Source organism: Vulpes vulpes, chromosome 5 (assembly GCF_048418805.1).
Source record: "Vulpes vulpes isolate BD-2025 chromosome 5, VulVul3, whole genome shotgun sequence".
Classification (NCBI taxonomy): Eukaryota; Metazoa; Chordata; class Mammalia; order Carnivora; family Canidae; genus Vulpes; species Vulpes vulpes.
The window spans coordinates 61685053-61698882 of record NC_132784.1 but is presented as its reverse complement, the minus strand read 5'-3'; the positions used below and the strand labels follow the sequence as shown (position 1 = coordinate 61698882).

Sequence of the window (13830 nt, the reverse complement as noted above, 5' to 3'; positions counted from 1 at the left end):
TAAAGACAGGGCCCGGAGAGCACAGAGGGGTGGTGCACCACCTCCCCAGGGCTCTGACATGGGTCATCTCTGCGCGATCCTGAACATTTCTCGCCACACATGTTCAAGGATAGTGATCGCGGCTGGGAACCCCCGCCCCCTTTCCTCCTTGTCCAAAGCTGGATGGTGACATGAGCCCAGGACGGTGCTGGGAAGTGCTCAGATTTCCATCTGGGTCACCGTCGCGTTCCTCGTTCCTCGTGGTAGAAGCATCTCCTGGCATCTCTCATGTCCGTTAAAGGACAGCAGCCTCCTCCCCGCCTTTCTTCTTCCTCGGTGGTGTACCCAACAGGCACCTAAAAGTGAGCCCCGGCGACAGAGGCGATGCCCCTCAGCGCCGCCATGGTGGGCGGGTGGACGTGGCCCCTCCACGCCCCGGGGTCTGGGAGCCACAGATTCTCCCTCCCGGGGCGGCGGCCGCGCAGACCCCGCACCAGCCCCGCTGTCAAGGCCGCTTGTCGCACTCGTACCAGGAACTCCCGTCGGGCCGAGGACACCCATGCTTGAGTCCAGGTGCCATCATCCCAGACCCTGCCAGGCCAGAGCCATCCAGCAGCCTGGCAGCGGCCGCACTTCCTCGCACCCGCGCCAGGCACCGCCACGCGCCTGCCAACCCGGAACCAACCGCCTACCTGCCGGGGGCTGCACCTGCGCGGCACCTGCGCGGCCACCGCCACGCCAGGGCGGGGGCGCGACTCCCGACCCCCGCGCCCGCCCGCCCGCCCGCGGGGGCCACCACCCGCACACGGGAGCGCCGAGCTGCCCGGGTCTCGCACCTGCCACGGGCGCTCGAGGCAGCCGCAACTCAGCCTCGAGCCCGCCACCCGCGCGCCCTGGGCACTGCCCAGCCCGCCGCCCGCCCGCACCGCGCCCGCCGCCCGCCCGCCCGCGCCGGGGCCCGCCCGCCCGCAGCGCCCCTCACCTCCCGCCCGCCGCAGGGCTCGGCCCGCCGCCGCCGCCGCCGCCGCCGCCGCGACCGCCACCTCCATCCTGGGCTCCCCGAGGCCCCGATTCACCAACGCCGCTTCCGCAGGGCGCCGGCGCCGGCGCGAAGGCCGCCTCCGCCCCCCGGGGGACGCTGCGTCCTTTACGTAAAGCCCACTCCGCCGCCTGCGGTGGCCATGGTGACGGGCGTGGGGCGGCAGCGCCCCCTGGTGCCAGGGAGGGGAGCCGCGCCGAGGCCGGGCCCGCCGAGGCTTCTGCAGGCGGCGGGCGCGGGCGGCGGGCGGCGGGCGGCGGGCGGCGGGCGCGGGCGCGGGCGCGGGGCTCGGCCGTGGCCCCGGCTCCGAAGCCCGCAGCTGGCCGGGAGGGGCGCAACCCGCCGCGCGGCGGGCGGGGAAGGGAGCGCCTGGGTCCACCTCCTTCAGGCCCCGCGTGACCGGGCCTGGCGTGGGAGAGGTAAGAGAGCAAGCAGGATCACTGGCGAGAGAAGGGGTTGATTTAGGGAGGAGGGAAGAGACGGGTTCCACCCCCGGGGGTGGCTGAGTGGTCCTTGAGGGGCTGCAACCCCTCACCATTTGTGTCCCGCCCCATTCCCCATCTTCCCAGTGCCCAGCACCGCGCCTGGCGTCCAGGGGGGCCCTGGGTCAATTGTGATTTCCCGGTAAATGAAGAGAATCTCCCTTCCTATGCGGCCTCATGCACACACACGCACACACGCGCATGCACACGCCCATTCATTCAAGCTGTAAATCACTTAACACAGCTTCCCCAGAGCTGCTCTTGAGCACTACGGTGGTCCCCATGCACTGGGCTTGTAAGTGTGGGGAAAGGGGACAGTGCGTGGGCCCAGAGAAGCAGAAGCCAGGCCCCGCCCTCAGGGAGCTCAGTCTACAGGGGAGGGGACAATCGGACAACCGTGGTGTGGGGGCTAAGCGCACAGGGCTCCTACAACGGGCACTTGTAAGCAAGCCCTGGAGGAGGGAGTTGGGTTGGCAGGACTGGATGACCCAAGTGGGTCTCAAGGGTCCAGTGGAAATTCTTCAGAGGCAAAAATCGTGAGTGGTGTGTTTCTGCAGGGGAAAGCCCACTGAAATGTTTCCTGGGCTCTGTTGTCATCACAGGAAAGCAGGGTGAATGGCCATGGCTCAGTGCAAATGGGAGCCACAGTGGAGCACAAGAAGCTTTGTGCAAGAGGGTCTGAGGTGAGCGTCAGCTGAAAAATCACCTGGACGCTCACGTTTGAAGTGAGACTGAGTCCAGAGAAGACTGCCTCTCTGCTGAAGCAGGTGGAAGCTACTTCTCGAAGGAATTCTGTGTTGTGTTATGTTGAAGGCAAATTCCAGCTTAGTTAAAAAAAAAAAAAAAGAAAGAAAGAAAGAAAAAATGAAAGAAAACGGAATGAGTAGGGGAACAAATAGTGAGTGGGATACTGAGAGGGTTTAAAGGAAATGCTGCACCTCAGAAAGGGCAGGAATCAAGGCTTTAAGGACTGAATATAGTGCTGGCAGTTTACAGGCCTTTACCAGATCATTGCAATTAATCAGAACCAAAATTGCCAAATCTAATGTCTCTCGGTTCCAAGTTCTAGATCCCCAGGAGAAAGAATCTTATTGGTTCGGTTTGGGCCATGGCCAATTGTAGTAGCTACATTCCACCCATTAGCTGCCCTGTGCACAGAAAATGACACATACACATACACACACACACACACACACCCTCCTTCCATTCATCTAAATGAGTTCCAGTATTCTATGGTCAGGCCACTCCAGACTTGATGTCATGGTTAAGATCCAAGCCTAAGATCTTCAAGGTGATGTCCATTTCTTCTCAAGTCTACTCTCCTCAAGTGAGTCCATCTGGGCAACTCACAGCTGAATTAAAGGGAACATTTAACCACCACCAACGTGTCTTTTAGTTTCCCTACTTGAAGTGTGTCATTGACACCATTGGGAGTGTGTTAGAAATGCAGAATCTCAGGCCCAGAGGTCTAAGCAGGTTAAGACCCCAGGTGATTTGTGTGCACAGTAACATTTGATATAAATATAACTTTGACTTAACTGCTCTTATAAAAATTGGGTATAAGGAAAAGGAAAGATGTGAAAAATGTTTTTTAATTGCAATCATTCCTATTTAAAAAGAAAAGAAGAGAGGGGTTAGTGATTTCATCTTTAGCAACTCCAGTAACCAGCAAGAAAACATAGGTGGGGGCTGAACTCTTTATTTTTGCAACTGGTTGCAAACTCCTAAATGGTGTTTATGACTTCATTTCCCTGACTATTTCATGTTCCACTTGCCTCCCACTGCATCTCCTCTGGTCAGGATTCTTTGCCTGGTGGACTGACCCATCTTCATCCTTGTGGGCCTGAGCCACTGGTCATCCCAGCTGTAAGGCATGACATCTACATTTACCATTGGGCAGGATGATGTAGGAGGTACTCCTTGGGGACCCTCAGTTCCACCCCACATACCCTCTGTGAGCCTGTGCGCACGTGTATTTTGCATGTGTGTGTGTGATGAAGATCCCCAATTGGCCAGGTGGCAATCCGAATTTCCAATCCAATGGAACCATTATTGTGCTTCCCGGTGGAAATGCTCCTTCCTTCAGTCCTAAAGAAAATCAAACCCCAGAACTGTCTGAACAAAAAGCAGACAGAAGACATTCTGATGATGGTGGGAGTCACCACCATCATTTCCGCCCCCCACTTCTGAGACCTTTTGGAAGAAGCATGCCGTAACAGGTATCTGGTTCAGAGCACATACTCCCTAGCGTCCGGCTACCAAGCTGAACTTTCTCTGCTCCAATGCCATGCTTGCTCTTTCCCATGAGACCCTTTGGGCCCCAATTCTGATAGTTTGGCCAGGTGTCTTTGGAGACAGCCACCAGTGCTACGAGCAGCCTGAAGCTGGGGAGGAGGACAGCAGTATGACTGCCAGAAGAGGCCGTAAGTCACAGACTGGTCCTGGTCCAGCTGCCAAGCTGTGCTGTATCAGCTCAGTGCCAAATTCTCACTCTGGCCTCAGTTTCCCTCTGGGTCCCAGTGGGAATAATAACATGGCTCCTCCTCCCAGTGGGGCCGTGCAGATTAACTAATTAATGAGTGTGACATCGTCTGCTTCCACAAAGGGGCTGATTAAATGCTGAGTGTTGTTATTAGAGCCACGGAGGGTGTGTGACAGGCAGAGTCGACTGGAGACGGATCTGCTCCCCTCGCCTCCTTCCCACCCCCTTCCTCTGTCTGCCCCATGCTCTACAAGCTGAACATTTTGCAAGACAAAAACCAAGATGATTCTTGGCACCCCAGAGACAGTGTATAACTTTTGCACATTTCCCCTGTACCAGAATGTGAGTCATGGCCGAGCTTCATAGCGTAATCTGTTTCTGACAGCTGGCACAGCTGTGCCCTGCCCTAGACTCTCAGCTCCCAGCAGCTGCAGAATGGGATGGCTTGGCCAGTTATTGCATCAGGGTAGAGCTGCCTGCAGAAAGGCAACTGCAGAATTCCTGAGGTGGGCACCAACCCCCTGACTACGCTGCCCCGTGCCCCAGGGGATTGAGTGACCACTTTTTCCCACAGCCCGAGGAAGGGAGAGCTAACATGGCACATGGGCTTACGATTGGGGGAAGTCGAAGCATGCAGGGTTTTAAAATACAGAGTATCTGCTCATGGCTGTGGAAGATCCAATGACTCTATTTTAGCCTAGATGCAGGTATAGGATAACTGAATGAAATCACAGCGCTGGGCCATGGTGACTTTAGCTCTAGCTTGTTCCCAGGTGCAAAAGGCCAGAGAGACCCCTGAGCGAAGTAATGAATGTCACTGTCCCAGTTGTTGTGAGATGCTGAGTCCCCTTCCCTAAGCATTGTTGGGTGCTGGCTCTCTGCCCCACCCCCAAGTCTTGCTATCTGTGTTGGGGTAGGAAGAAATCAGTCAGTCCCATCACCAGGTAAGTAAGCCTGCCTCTGACAATCAAGGGAATATTGTTTACCCAAATACCACAGACTCAGCCTGCCCGGGGGAGGCGAGAGAAAAGCTCTCAGGAGGCCGAGCTGTCAGACTCCTACAGGGAGAGAAATGAGCCAGTTGTGAGGACTAGGGAATGCACAGGAATTGGGATTTGGGGCACCTGGAGCCAGCTTTGGATCATCTAGAGCACCTGCCGGCAGCATTTCAGCCCTTGTTCCCTCTGAAAACTGCTGCCCACCCCCCTTCTTGTTCCTTCCGCTATGAGAAACAGGAATGGGTCATGGGGGCAAATAGTAAGTGGGGGCTGGACCCCCCATAGGATTAAAAGGTCAGCCACCACTGGGATATGCTGAGGTTCTGTGCAAGAAGCAAGTTGTAAAAGAAGGAAAGGAAGGAAGGAAGGAAGGAAGGAAGGAAGGAAGGAAGGAAGGAAGGAAGGAAAGGAGGAAAGGAGAGAAAGAGAAAGAGTGAAAGAGCAGCAATTTGCTCCCACCCCACACAGGGGAGCCTATAAGCCCACACATTTTACCTGAGCAAGTGCAATTTGCAGAGTCTCAACAAATCCATAGAGTGGTGGGATGATCATAGGGTGGAGCTGAAGGAGGTGATGTGCAGGTGGTTTGGGTGGCAGTGATGATAGGGTGGGAAAGGAGGACCAGTGGCTCCCAAGGGGAAGTACTGGGAGGCTTTCCTATTCCCACCTCATCCTCCATTCGCTTGGGTATCGCCAGCACTTTGACTATAATGCCCAGAAGATTGGGGAATCCTTGCATCTCATTAAACCAGCCTATTTGTAAGTGCCTGCTCCCTGATGGGTATTGTAGTAACTAGTTTTTCTCCTTGGGACATTGGGGAACTACGGGAGTGTAAACACAGATATCTCAGAGGAAAGCTTGCATGCTTACTGACTAGTGCAACGCATCTGCACTTTCTGGACATAAATAACAAGGTAGAGTCTGTGCTCTTGAGAAGGTTCATCCTCACACCCATCCACCCAGCCACTCATTCCCCCACCTGCCTCTTTGCCCATCCATCCTGCCACCCACCTATTCATCCACTCACCTACCCTTCTACCCATTCTGTCCATTACCCACCTACATACCCATCCATTCACCTGCTCTTCTATCCATCCCACTCATCCACACATTTGTCCATTAACTCTTTCACACATCACCCATCCATTTATCCAACTATATCCTAAATCATGTCTTTTTTATTCTTTCTTCTAAATGTCTTTAAAACCACCCACTTCTATCCATTTCTACCAGTACCATCCAATCCAGGACACCTTTGTCTCTTTTTCAAGGCAACTACAACAGATTCCTCTCTGCTATGACTGCTCATCTATTTTCTATCCAATAGATAGAGTGACCTTTTATAAATGGACATCAGATTATGTCACGTCATTGCTTAAAATCTTGCTGTGGTTTCCTATTGCTCTTAAAATACAGATTCCAATTTTTCTGAGTATACAGTATAGCATACAGCTTGCAGAAGATATAGAAAATTCCCAATTCCTGGTGCAGTCAATATCCACCCCCACCCCCAAAAAAGTAATCACCATTCAGACTTCTATGTCATAGATAAGTTTTGTCTGTTCCTGAACTTCTTACAAATGGAATAATTTCTTTAGAAGATTTATTTCTTTGAGGGAGGGTGGGGAGAGAGGCAGAAGTAGAATTTCAAAGAGACTGTGAGCCGAGTGCAGAGCCCAATGTGGGGCTTGATCTTACTAAGCTGAGGCCGCAGCCCAAGCCAAAACCAAGTGTTGGATGTCCAACCAACTATAGCACCAGGATACCCCCCTACAAATGGAATCATATACAGTTGGTCCCCAGCTTACCATGGTTCAAATTAAGATTATTCAACTTTACAATGGTGCCAAAGTAATACACATTCAGTAGAAACCATACTTCAAATTTTGAATTTTGATCTTTTCCTGCTAGCAACATGCAATGTGATCCTCTCCTGTGAGGAAGCTGGGGCTCCCAGTCATACACAAAGTCATGAGGGTCAGCTACGGATATATTCATGATCCTTTTTTCACTGTTGGTATAGTATTCAATAAATTACATGAGAAAGGCAACATTTTATTACAAAATAGACTTCAGTGAGATGGTTTTGCCTAACCGGGGGATAATGTAAGTGTTTGGAGCACCATTGAGGGAGGCAAGGCTAAACTATGATGTTTAGAAGGTTATATGTATTAAATGCATCTTCGACTTAATGATATTTTCAATTTATGATGGGTTTATCCGGACGTAACCCCAGTGTAAGTCAAGGAAGATCTATAGTAGGTACTCTTTTGCATATGGCTTCTTTTGCTCAACATTAAGTCTGTGAGATTAAGCTATGTTATTGTGTATCAGAAACTCATTCTTTTTTTATTATTATTATTACAATGTAATAATTCATTAGGTGAATACACCATGATTTGTTTGTCTCTTCTACTTTTGATGGTTATGTGGTCTTTTCCAGTTTGGGGTTCTAATGAATAAGGCTGCTGTCAATATTCTTGTATGAGTCTTTCGGTGGACTTTATGATTATTTCTCTTGGATAGTGTGATAGGTTGAATTATGGCCCTCCAGTGATGTCACATCCTAATCCCCAGAGCCTGTGAATGTGTTACATTACACAGGGAAGGGGGGAATTAAGGCTACCGATGGAATTAAGCTTGCCAATCAGCTGACCTTGAGATGGGGGAGATTATGCTGGATTATCTGGGTGGGCCTACTGTAATCACAAGGGTGTCCTTGTAAGTAAGAAAGGAAAGCCCAGTGAGCGAAACCAGCGAGATGGCAGCAAAAGAAAGACTCAAACAGCCATTGCTGGCTTTAAAGATGAACCAAGGAATGAGAACAGCCTTTAAGAGGTGGAAAAGGCAAGGAAATAGATAATCCCCTAGAGCCTCTAGAACAAACACAGCCCTGCCAGCACCTTGATTTTAGCCCAGTGAGACCCATTTTGGACTTCTGACCTTTAGAACTATAAGATAACAGATTCAGTTTCATTTTAAGCCACCAAGTGTGTGGCAATGTGTTGTAGCAGCAACAGGAAATGAGTATAGGTAAATGGGTAGGAATGGAATTGCAAAGTCATCAGATGGGCTAACGACTCAAATTCCTCTCACTGGTCCCCACCACCTAGTGTGTCTGGCCCTCTGCTCTGTCCCCTGCATTCTGGCCACATGAGCTACACCTCGCTGTTCCGGAGAGGTCTCTGCATATGCCATTTCTGCTGCTGGGCACACCCCCTCCCCCACTCTTTAGATACCAGTTCCCAAGATACATCCCCAAGGAGGGAGATAAGTTTCTCTAATCTTTTTCTCCAGGGGCCCATCAAGGTTTGCCATTAGCATGTCTCTTTAAGTGGTCGAGTCTTGCCTGCCCCCCCAAACCCCAAGTGGGCAGACTCTGGGTCACCACTGTGTCTACAGTACATCTTTCCAGGGCCTGGTACAGAGTAGGCCCACAGCAGCCACCTGCTCAATGTTGAATGAACTATTTCCGCTTGAGGGGTAGGGGAAGTGGATGCAGTAGGGAAGCCAGGAAGAGGAGAAAGGGAGGAACACAGGAGGAGGGCGAGGAGATGAAACAGAGACCACCTGGCCCCCAGTGTGCCCTCTGCTACAGTCTCCACTAGCCAGCATCCCCGGGGGGCAGAAAGACTCTTGAAAAACTTTTCAAGCGGATCAGACCCCCAGGAGGGAAATGATCTCTTAGTGAGAGAGACCCAGTATTCCTTTACAGAACCGCTTGATGCCTTTCCAGGGACCTGTGACTCATACTTTCCTGCTTTGGAAACAGTTGGCCTGGCCCCTTGAGGAAGGAGGGATTTATAAGGTGACCAAGACTCAGAGAGGAACAGTGAGTTGCCCAAGCCTGCCCCTACCCTATGTTAGAATGAGAGCTGAGACAGGGCTCTCAAACAGGTCAGTGGTGGGGTGGGGTGGGGTGGGGTTGTCAGATTTATCAAATGGAAAACCAGATGCCCAATTACATTTGAATATCAGGTGAACAAATAATTTTTATTTTTATTTATTTTCTAAAGATTTTATTTATTTATTCGTGAGAGACACACAGAGAGAGGCAGAGACACAGGCAGAGGGAGAAACAGGTTCCCTGTGGGGAGCCTGATGCGGGACTCTATCCCAGGACCCCAGGATCACACCCTGAGTCGAAGGCAGATGCTCAACCGCTGAGCCACCCAAGTGTGCCAACAACAAATAATTTTTAAAGACAGGTATGTACCAAATATTGCATGGACATACTTATACTAAAGAATTATTGCCGTTTATCAAATTTAATGCTATTAAATTCAAATTTAACTGGGCATCCTATATTTTATCTGGCAATCATAGGTGCGGGTCAGGTTAGGGTGGGGCTGAGGGTGAGGTGGGGACTAACCCCTGCTCCACCACCAGGCAGGCCTTTCTGGGTGCCCAATTGCCCACACTGTTCAGAACACACAGCCTGCCTGTCCCCTGGACACCCTCCGACCTCTTTGGCCTCCTCGAATCACCATCCTCCTTCTGCCAGGTCACTGGTCCTCAGTTCATTAGGCTCATCTGCCCAGGCTGCCCCTCCAGGCTGATTATAGCAGAATCTCTGGCTGAGATTCAACATCAGGAATTTTCGATGCTCTCAGCAGGCAATGGTGTTTGAGATCCACTGTGCTAGCAGGACCTGCATTTGCTCTGCACGGCCTCCAGGAAGAGCCCTGGGACTTCTCCACTCCCTGCTGCTCCCTTTTGCAAAAGCCACTCTGTGCCAGGTGCTTTTTTTTTTTTTTAAGATTTTATTTATTTATTCATAGAGACACATGGGGCGGGGAGAGGCAGAGGGAGAAGCAGGCCTCATGCAGGGAGCCCGATGTGAGACTCTGATCCTGGGTCTCCAGGATCACACCCCAGGCTTCAGGCAGCACTAAACTGCGCAACGGGGGCTGCCCGTGCCAGGTGCTTCTGCCCTCACTCTTCTCAGCCCTTTCTGGTCAATTGTGAGGAGTTTCAGTTTCTGAGAAAGATGGTTTCTCTCTATCCCCAGGCTCATCAGGAAAGCAAGAGGAGGGGGCGCCTGAGTGGCTCAGTTGGGTGGGCAACTGCTTTCGGCTCAGGTCGTGATCTCAGGGTCTTGGGATTGAGTCAGGCTCCCTGCTCAGCGGGAAGCCTGCTTCGCCTTCTCCCATTCCTGTCTCCCTGCTCGTGTTTTATCTCTCTCTCTCTCTCTCTCTCTGTCAAATAAATAAAATCTCCAAAAAAAGAAAGCAAGCAAGCAAGGCTAGGAGTCCTTCATTTGGGATCCCTGTGCCCCTGACGTGCTGCCCCTAGGCAATGGGGTCCGGAGCACGGCAGAATAAAGGCTAGGCAGAAAGCAGGTTGTTTTTTGAGCTGACTCTTTGTTATTTGAGTCCAATCCTTGAGGTGGGGTTGGATCTATTGGCTGTGGGTCTCTGTAGCCCCCTGTGTCTCTCCTCCGTGGCACACAGTATGCTTGTGATTACTTACCAGTGTCTATCTTCCCGACTAGACCCAACCTAAAGAGGATAGGGGACCCATCTGTCTTCTGTGTCCCCACAGCTTAGCTGGTGGCTAGTCCAGGGTCTCAATTCATCTTAGGGTAATTGATGAATGAGCCCTTAGCAATCATGAACTTCAAACTCACCCTCATACAGATGAGGAAACAGAGGCACAGGAAGGGTTGGGGACCCGCCCCAGTTGCACAGCCTAATGGAGGCTATTAGGACTAAAACTGGAGGCTCTAATTTCCATTCCAGGGCTTTGTCCACTTGGTACCAGAAGGCGCCCCTCCCAACCCCCTCCCTCATGCCCCACCCCCCTCAGCCTGCTTTGAGCAACATCAGCTTCTCCTTCATCAGGATTACTTTCCACCCCCTTCCACTCCCCCCACTTGCACTCTCTCTCTTCCCAAGGCTTTCCTTTCTGGGAAGGGTTGAGCTGACCCTGGCAGTGAGAGAGGAGACAGGCAAAGAGTTCTATTCTGTGGGAGACACTGGAAGTCCCTCGGGCCAGAAGCCTTCTCTACCAGACCCATTTCAGGTTGAAGAAGCCCCGCAGGGTGTGGGAGAGCTGGGACTTCTATTCTGATAGGCCTCCAAGAGTGGACTTTGCCCTCTCCTGCATCCTCTGAGAAAGCCCTCTTTGGCTGCTAAGCTCCCAGAACCTATTTCTCCCAGGAATGGAGACTGGAAGGTCAGCAAGCAGGTTTGGTGCCAAGTAAAGCTGGCTCTAAAGTCCAACTTCCGCCCACACTTTTCTGGCTGTGAGACCCTCTCTGAGGCTCAGTTTCCTAGTCAGGAAACTACGTTTCATCCATCGGTGGGCATTTAGGTTGTTTCTACCTTTTGGCAGTAATAAGAATGACATAACATGAGTGTACAAATATCTGGTTAAGACCCTGCTTGCTTCTTTGGGATATATATTTGTGGTAAAGACAAACTCAGGCATGTTAAAATTTTTAAGGGTTTGGGGTACCTGGGTGGCTCAGTGGTTAAGCACCTGCCTTTGGCTCAGGTCATGATCCTGGGGTTCTGTGATGGAGTCCTGGATGGGGTTCCCCACCGGGAGCCTGCTTTTCCTTCTGCCTATGTCTGTGCCTCTCTCTGTTTCTTATGAATAAGTAAATAAAATATTTTTAAAAATTTTAAGGGTTTGAACAAAAATTGATTTGAATCAGGCAGCATCCAATTTAGCAGATAGAGAGGAGCTCTGAGGAGTGAGAGCAAGGAAAAGTCAGTTGGTTGTTGTTAATTACTTTCCTTTAAGGATGGCAGGGGGTCATCAAGCAGATTATTAACAAGTTTGGCCAGGTAATCCCTTCTTTTTTTTTTTTTTTAGTGTAATTTAAGTTAGTTAACGTACAATGTAGCACTGGCTTCCGGAGCAGAATCCAGTGATTCATCACCCACCAGGTGATTCTGATGGACTGGTTTAAGATTTTATTTCTGAAAGAGCCAAAAGCACCATGAAGTAAAGCCTCAGTTTTGTGGTTGAGTTTAGCATAAGCTATTCCATTTTTGGTCTATTGTCTTGTTTTTAATACTCAGAAGTGGCATTGCTAAATCCTGTGATAATTTCATGTTTAAATTTTTTTCAGGAACTGCTACACTATTTTCCGTAGTGGCTGCACATATGGCGTTCCCACCAGTAATACACTTCTAATTTCTCCACATCCTCGCCAATACTTGTTATTTTCCAATTGTTTGTCTTTTATAATGGCCTTCCTAATGGATGTAAAATGATATCTCCTTGTGATTTTGATTTGCATTTCCTGATGATTAGTGATGTTGAGCATCTTTTCAAGTGCTTATTGGCCATTTTTAAGGTGGTTTTTGGTTTTGTTTTTACTTTTTCATTGAGATAAAAGTTACATGCTAATCTTCAGTCTGTAACTTGATTAATTCATTAATCACCTGGGTAACCGTTGTCTATATTCAAATTTAGAACATTCCAGCATTCAGTAAGAGTCCTCGACGCCATCTCCCAGACAGTACTCCCTGAAGGAAACCACCATTCTGATTTCTATTCCCATGGATAATGCTACCTGTTCTAGAACTTCAAATAAATGGAACCATAGATTATGTTTATTTTTGTGATTGGTTTCTTTCACTCATTGTTATCTGTGAGATGCATCATTTCAGATAGCAGTGGTTTATTCTTTTTCATTGCTGTGTAGTATTGCATGGCATAAATATGCCAAATCTGCGAGAAATAATAAAATGAAATTGCTAATCTTCAACTTTTCTATCTATTAAAAATAAGGCCATTTCATAAGGTTCAACCTACTATTTATTCATTCTATAGTTGATGGATATTTGCTGCTATGAAACTTTGTGTATATGTCTTGGTGAGCATATGCATGCACACATTGCTGTTGAGTATATTCTTAATGATAGATTGCTGGGTTAGGGTATATGTATGTTGGTTTGGTTAATTCTTCCAGTTTTACAAAATGATTTTACCAATTTACACTCTCATTCACTGAGTTTGAGAGTTCCAGTTGCTCCACATCTTTTCCAACATTTGGTATGGCCGCTCCTTTCAGTTTTAGTCAATTTTCCAGCCACCTTTTGAGGAATGGGTCTCCAATTTGTTCCCTTCCCCATCCACTGCAGTGGCTCTCTTGGTCAGAGCTGATTGTGCTGGCCTTGCCCCCCAGGGGCTGAAGGCAGCTCTGTATGGGCTGTACAGGTCAGCTAATCCCCATGGAGGTGGTCTAAGCTCCACCCCACTGCGTTGCTCCATACTGAGGGTGTGGTGTTGTGATTCATAAGAAGTATATGTTTTTCATTCAAATTCAAAATTTGTTTCTCATAGATATTTAGTCTTCGTCCATGGTTCCTAGTTCACAGATCTTTGGAACTTCCTAAGCAAAAGAGCATTGGGAGCATCTTTTGTTATATTTGGCCTCTTGTCCTTAGTTCCTGAAATTCCTTCAGAGACATAAAGGTGAAATGAATGTCTTATTATTCATTATAAGCCCCTTTCCACCATACCTGCACTTATGTTAATGAGGTGACTTTCAGAAAGCACCTAAGAATGGGTGTAGGTTTCCAGAGGAGCCAACCATACCCACTCCCTAATTTCCAGAGAGGGAGAGGGGCTGACGGTCAAATCAATCACCAACAGCCAATGCATTGATTAGTCATGCCTGTGTAAAGAAGCCTCCATAAAAACCCAAAAGCAAGGTTTCAAGAGCTTTAAGGTTGGGGAACCAGAATGCTTCCATGTGCCATGATACTGGTCCCAAATTCAATGAGGATGGAATGGGCCCTGTGTCACCTCATCTGACTGTTTTGTATCTTTCAAATCCCTTGTAATGAACTGGTAATCTAGTGATGGGTTTCCTGAATTCTGTGAGCCAC

The 13830-nt window shown here is 49.5% G+C and overlaps 1 protein-coding gene and 1 long non-coding RNA gene across 4 annotated transcripts in view; one reads left to right on the top strand and one right to left on the bottom strand.

The window, feature by feature from the left end:
* DAGLA (diacylglycerol lipase alpha) overlaps positions 1 to 1096 on the bottom strand; it is a 61531-nt gene extending 60435 nt beyond the window's left edge. Inside the window, exon 1 of the mRNA XM_072760243.1 lies at positions 962 to 1096. The gene's annotated coding sequence lies outside the window, so the exon portion shown is untranslated. The remainder of the gene's footprint in view (positions 1 to 961) is intronic.
* A 191-nt stretch (positions 1097 to 1287) lies between these two features.
* LOC112911080 (uncharacterized) lies at positions 1288 to 12552 on the top strand. 3 transcript variants are annotated; one of them, XR_012001617.1, is made up of 5 exons: positions 1288 to 1437; positions 8718 to 8813; positions 8998 to 9189; positions 9595 to 9720; positions 12063 to 12552. It is a non-coding gene; the product is annotated as an uncharacterized lncRNA (long non-coding RNA). The 3 variants fall into 3 exon arrangements; XR_012001618.1 differs by lacking the exon at positions 8718 to 8813; XR_012001619.1 differs by lacking the exon at positions 1288 to 1437 and having other exon boundaries at positions 8801 to 8878.
* Positions 12553 to 13830: the final 1278 nt, after the last annotated feature.